Source organism: Octodon degus, unplaced genomic scaffold (genome assembly GCF_000260255.1).
Source record: "Octodon degus isolate 3935 unplaced genomic scaffold, OctDeg1.0 scaffold00280, whole genome shotgun sequence".
In the NCBI taxonomy this organism is placed as follows: Eukaryota; Metazoa; Chordata; class Mammalia; order Rodentia; family Octodontidae; genus Octodon; species Octodon degus.
In genome coordinates, this window is record NW_004524856.1 from 518686 (window position 1) to 522875 (window position 4190).

Here is a 4190-nt window from a genome sequence, read left to right on the forward strand (position 1 = left end):
AAAAAAAAAAAAAAAAAAATAGAAATGAGCAAACTGACTTCATAAACTGGCCCACCTGTGAGGGGCAAAGCCAGGAAGCAAACCCAGCCAGAATGAGTCCTCTTACTTTTTCCACTGCCTCACACTAACGCTCCTTTTATTTTTAAACTGTGAATATGGAGTAAACAAGTCTCTTCTTGCTTCCAAAGTCCAAGTGGGACCAGGCCACATGCTGCTCCTGGGCCCTCACCCTACAATGACAACCCGAATTAATTGTGTGCTTTCCAGCAAGTTGCTTGGTCTTCCTGGGGCTGTTTGCTCACACATAAAATGCAGCACACAACTGCTGCACCTTGCGGGCTGCTTAGCAAAGTGCTTATCATGACTTATCAAAGATGGAAGAAATCTGAACACAGTCTCAAGTCCAGCACACAGCAGAGGCTACCCTGAAGGGGGGTTGGGAAAGTCTTATCTCCAAGAGGCACTCGGCACTTCCAGGAAGCCTGCAGGCCTCCCGGGTCCCCGAGGCACACACAAGGGACCGAGGGACCCAGAGAATACCTGCACCATACACTGCTCTTCACCTGAGGAAATAACCATCTGAAAAAGAATATGCACATTAGATATGCATGTATTTGCATTAAAACATCTTTGGAAAAATACAGGTGAGAAACTGGGACATTTCAGTTGCCTCCAAGGAGAACTAGGCGGCGAGTGGCAGGGGAGTAAGGAAGACTTACACTAATGTGCTTTTCTGTACCTTTTGTATTTTGGGCCATGAGAATGTATTACCTGGTCCCTAAAAAAAGCAAATAAGTAAAAAAAAAATTAAAGCCAATGGAAAATTCTCAAGTCAGTCTACCTTTAGGGAGGGCCATCTACCTCTGCTGCATTCATTGAGAGCTGTCTCCAAGTATGGTTGCAATTCTGTCTTTCAGAGTCTAAGGCGGGCCCGGGAGATAGCTCAGTAGAATAAGCACCTTCCTGGCAAGCACAGGGTCCTGAGTTCAATCCCCAGCACCTCAAAAAAAAAAAAAAAAAAGTATAAGGCATAAGGTTTCTTCATTAGAAAATCAAGTGTTGTCATCCAATGAAAAAAGGAAGGGAAGGACAGGGAAGAAAAAACAAAAGCAGAAAGGAAACCACCATCTAGACCATCATGGTAGATTGCTAACTGGTGGTCAACTTATTGCACCCAGTTGAACTGAGTTCGTGTGGCGCTGGGTGTGGGAGGCCCACCTGAGGACAAGCATAAGAGGCAGAAGCCTTTGGGGAGCTGGTTCTCTTGGATGACTCTGCTGGGGGACTTTCTCATGCTGAAGACCTCACCGTTGCTGAGGATGGCTGTGGTACTTTTCGGGGGTGCTCTGGGTCTTAGTTTGAGCATCATTCCTGGCTCCAGTGCAGTTCCATCAGCCTGCATGCGCAGATCCTTCATCTCACTGGCGCAGACCTTCTGGCTTCCACCGCTGACCTTGGAGCCTTCCCAGTGCACAGCGTGAAGCGGGCCTGCAGGAGATACTGTCTAGGCTCTGGGCCTCCCGTTGGACTCGTGGGAGGCATTGTTGTGGGCTCTAGGTCTTCAGCTGGACTCCTACAGGACATTATTGTGGGATCCAGGCCCGTAGCTGGCTTCTTTGGTCTTTCATGTGTGAACACATTTCCTGCACTCTTCTGTACCTGACTCTTTGGGTGACTACTATAAAATAATCCTAGAAATTCTGTGTGTGGGGCCAGGGAGATGGCTCAGTAGAATAAGCGTTTGCCTGGCAAGCTCAAGTGTCTGAGTTCAATCCCCAGTTCCACAAAAAAAAAAAAAAAAAAAAATTCTGTGTGCTGTATTAAATTCTGTGTGCTGTGTTTCCCTTGCATAACTCCAAACTGTGACAATCATATCAGTTTTGACATTTCTAAACTCCCACCAAAAGTTTCTGAAACAGTCTTCCTCCTCATCTTCTTCTTTTCCTTCCCCCTTCTTCCTCTTCTCTGTCTCTTCCTCCTCCTTTTCTTTTCTCCTTTTCCTCTTATTCCTCCTCCTTCTTTGAACCAAAACTCTTCACATAGAGTTACATCACCAGCCCATATTTTATTTTTGTTTTGAGGCAGGATCTTGAACTTGAAACCCTGCTGCCTCAGCCTCCCAAAATGCTGGGGTTACAGGGAATTTGCCAAGAGAAGTCTGCCCACATCCTGCTCAGTGCTGAGGCAAAACTAACCAACAGAGTCTTAGCATGTGAAATACACACTTCCACTCACACCACCTGGGCTTAAGTCCTCTCTCTACCACTCACCTCTGCCAGGCCAAGTCACTCAATCTCTCTGAGCTTTACTCTCCTCATCTGTCAAATGGGGTTACTGCCTGGATCTACATCATGCAGTGCTTGCAAGGGCCACGGAGGCTGGAACTCAGGATTTCTAACCCAGTTCTTCAGCTTTCAGGGTTTAAAGGAACCTGGTACTGAAGAGAATAATTTGGTTTTTTGTTGTTTTGTTCTGGGAATTGAACTTAGGACCTTGTGCTTGCAAGGCAGGTGCTTTGCCACTGAGCTACATCCCCAGCCTGTAAGGAGCCACAGAGATAATGAAGAAATGCATGTAGTGGATGGCAGGTAGGCACCAATGTAGACTCTGCTTCTGCCCTTAATGTGAGCCCCCTTCTGGACAGGGAAACATCCTGAGGTTCCCAAGCTTCTGGAATTAGGGAAACTGGAAGCAAACGTGTGTGGCTGTACATTTGTTCTTTTTTCTGATTTTCAACACTTGAATGGGATTTGTAATGACAAAAAAAAAAAAAAAAGATAAGCTCTCCAGGTTCAGATGAAAGAATAGACATAAAAACAGAGCCTCGGATGCAGGGAACCTCCTCCCCTCAGGCCTGTGCACCTGCTGAGGCTCCTGCTTGTGATGCCCTGGTCTTCCTCGGGCTGGCTCCTTCTTAGCCTCAAGGTTGCCACCTGAAGCAAACACCTTAGCCAGCCACCCTTCTCTGGTACAAAATACCATTTATCACTAGCTTGTTTATTATTTACACACACACACACACACACACACACACACACACACACACCCCTCTCCTGTAGGAGCTCCCACTGCCGTATCTCAGTGCCTGGCATAGTAGCACACATCCATGGAATGGTAAAACAAAGCAATGCCTTGCATTGTAGGTGCTACAGGACACAGAGGAGGGCGCGCAGTTGTGAGGCCATAAGCAGGCAACGACACTGAGCTGAGTCTCAGGCCAGGCGTGCAGGGAGAGAGGGGACTCCAGGCAAAGGGACCACGGTAAACGAAGGCCAAAAGGCGCAGAAAGCAGGGAAACCACAAGCAGTTCTATGCTGCTGGAATGCAGAATACTATACAATGACCAAGCAAACAAACTGGGGAAAAAAAGATCTTTAAAGACAATGAGGGAAATTTGGACATGGACTAGATCGTGATAGTAAGAAATTCCTGAGACTGGGTGTGGTGGCACGCACCTGTAATCCCAGCTCTTGGGAGGCTGTAAGCAGGCAGATCACTACGAGTCTGATCTAGTAGTGAGGCCCTGAACACCCTGTAGACCCTGCCCTAAAATACTAATACTAATAATACTAATAATACTAATAATAATAATAATAAAAGAGAGAGAGAAAGAAATTCCCAAAGCTAGGGCTGGGAAGATAGTTCAGTGGCAAAAGCACCTGCCTGGCATGTGAAAAGTCCTGAGTTTAATCCCTGGTATCCACAAAAAAAGAATTACCAAAACTAGACTATTTGGGGCACGCTGGGACTCTGGCAACACGATGGCGGTGGTCAGGTTGGCTGCACTGCCCGTCGGCCTTTGAGCCCAAGCGAGCAGCGGAGGGATTGCGGTGTGTCCTCCTCGCATGGCATAAAAAAATGACAACTGCAGCCAGGCCAACCTTTGAACCTGCAAGAGGTGGAAGAGGAAAAGGAGAAGGTGCTTTGAGCCAACTATCAAAACAATATTCAAGGAGCCGGGGAGATGGCTCAGTAGGATAAGCGCTTGACTGGCAAACGCAAGGCTCGCAGTTCAATCCCCGGTTTCGAAAAAACAAACAAACAAAAAACAATATTCAAGTAGGGACCTTCCGTCGCATACAAAGATTAAAATATAGACAAACTACTCAGGATGCCCCTGAAGAGGTTCGTAATCGCAACTTTAGCAGAGAATTGGAAGAGAGAGAGAGAGAGAGAGAGAGAGAGAGAGA

The 4190-nt window shown here is 46.9% G+C and overlaps 1 pseudogene; it reads left to right on the forward strand.

The window, feature by feature from the left end:
- The first annotated feature begins 3762 nt into the window (after positions 1-3762).
- The window catches only part of LOC101560459, a 1229-nt pseudogene continuing 801 nt past the window's right edge, over positions 3763-4190 (forward strand).